The 2,500-nt window shown below is 30.9% G+C and overlaps 1 protein-coding gene across 1 annotated transcript in view; it reads left to right on the top strand.

The window, feature by feature from the left end:
• Positions 1–2,500, top strand: part of LOC118767481 (receptor-type guanylate cyclase Gyc76C-like) — an 80,215-nt gene that overhangs the window by 38,118 nt on the left and 39,597 nt on the right. The window lies entirely within an intron of this gene.

Here is a 2,500-nt window from a genome sequence, read left to right as displayed (position 1 = left end):
AAATGATCTGACACATTTGTAGGTTAAATAAAAGGCAAATGAAGTAAAGAAACAAAAAAGTGTTTTTATTTTTGAAAAGTACATATAATGCCATTTTGTTTCATTATATTTTAAAATGTGTCAGATCATTTTGCCTGACCCTAATATACATACATACATTTATACATGCACGGATGTATGGAAACATCTGTATGTATGCGTGTATGCATACAGACAAACATGCATACATATATACATACATACGTGCATGCATACAGGTACCCGTGCATACATACATGTATGCTGAAAAGTTCCTTGCTTTAAGGGTATCGGGAAAGGCCTGATTGGGCCCCCAACTTGGGCTTTTACACACGTTTACAGGGCTTAGAAAGACTGAAGGACCGCTGTAATAAGTGTGTGAACCTGAGAGGAGGGGAAATATGCTGAATAAAATCATAATTAACTGATCCTCCTGTATTTTCGTTTCCCCAAAGCCAGGAATCGTATGTATGTATGTATGTATATATATATATATATATATTATATATAAATATATATGTATATATTTATATGTGTGTGTGTGTCTGCATATATATGTGTGTGTATGTGTGCATAAACACACACAGACTGTATATATATATATATATATAATATATATGTACCTTTATTGTATACATGTATACATGTATAAGCATCTATATACGTGTGTAGTTTTCCCAAATAAACATATATGTGTGTATATATATGTATGCATGTATGTATATATATGTATATATTATATATATATATAATATGTTATATATATATATGTAATATACATATATATACAAATATATATATACATATATACATATACATTATATACAAATATGTATATATATATAAATAAAATGTATATATATTATATATTATATATAAATATATATACAAATATATACATATATACTTATACATATAATACAAATATGTGTGTATATATATATATATATATATATATATATATGCATTCATACAATACATATTACTACAACACCTAAAATTTGTTGACTGTACAATTATATATGTGCAAAGGTTGATGCCGAAAATTGGCAGAGTAATAAAATGAGAGATATACCTTCGATCGTACTATAAGATCGATCTCATGAACTGAAATTTAGTTCTAAGAATCGGTTTCTAGCACACGTAAGGAATACATTTTTGGCAGATTGCTTCACTGGTTAACTAAGAGAAAGACGTACCTTCCAATCTACAGAATCAGCCTGCAGTCGTGTGCCAGTGTTTAATCAGATAAGACATACACAACTCGAGTATCCGAATCCAGAGAGACGTGTCGTCTGCGTCAACAGAAACTATATTTATTGATAAAGTGTAAAGTTCTTTTTCTCAGTTTTTTTTCTGACAAGTGGTGCGAAAAGAAAAGTTTCTTTAATCCGTTAGTGCGTTTGTTGGTGTGCAAAAGTTTTCTTAAAAAAAAAACACACACACACACTGTGAGGCTGCTTCTCACTGTTGGCGCCCTCTACAATAACAAAGGAAAGACAGCTTCTTCTCGTAAAACCACGCTCTCCAAATCCGTTTATTTTCATTCTATCACATTTTTCATTCTCGTACGTTTTCTTTCTCCCCCTTCAACATCGTGGACTCTGCTCATTCGTCTTCATTTTTCATTTATTTTTCTGAGCATTCCCTCCTGTGCAAAAGTGCAAAACAACCAATTTCCTACCATGTCTTGTTACACCCCTCCCCATATATATAATATATATATTTACATATATATAATATATATATATATATATATTATATATGTACATACATACATACATCCATACTACATACATACATACATATATATATATATATATATATATATATATATATATATATTATATATATAATATTATATATATATATGTGTGTGTGTAAAATAGAGTGGCTGTGTGGTAAGTAAGCTTGCTAACCAGCCACATGTTTCCGGGTTCAGTCCCACTGCGTGGCATCTTGGGCAAGTGTCTTCTGCTATAGCCCCGGGCCGACCAATGTCTTGTGAGTGGATTTGGTAGACGGAAACTGATAGAAGCCTGTCGTATATATATATATGTATGTGTGTGTATGTGTTTGTGTGTCTGTGTTTGTCCCCCTAGCATTGCTTGACAACCGATGCTGGTGTATTTACGTCCCCGTCACTTAGCGGTTTGGCAAAAGAGACCGATAGAATAAGTACTGGGCTTACAAAGAATAAGTCCCGGGGTCGATATGCTCGACTAAAGGTGGTGCTCCAGCATGGCCGCAATCAAATGACTGAAACAAGTAAAAGAGTAAAAGAGTAAAAGAGAATATTATATATTATATATATATATATATATATATTTTAATATATAATTATATATATATATTATATATATATATATATATATAACAACACATACAGACATGCATGCATGCATATGTACGTATATATACGTATATATATATATACATATATATATGTGTGTGTGTGTATAATGTATGTATGTGTATACAA

Source organism: Octopus sinensis, linkage group LG22 (genome assembly GCF_006345805.1).
Source record: "Octopus sinensis linkage group LG22, ASM634580v1, whole genome shotgun sequence".
In the NCBI taxonomy this organism is placed as follows: domain Eukaryota; kingdom Metazoa; phylum Mollusca; class Cephalopoda; order Octopoda; family Octopodidae; genus Octopus; species Octopus sinensis.
This window is presented reverse-complemented; position numbering and strand designations above follow the sequence as displayed.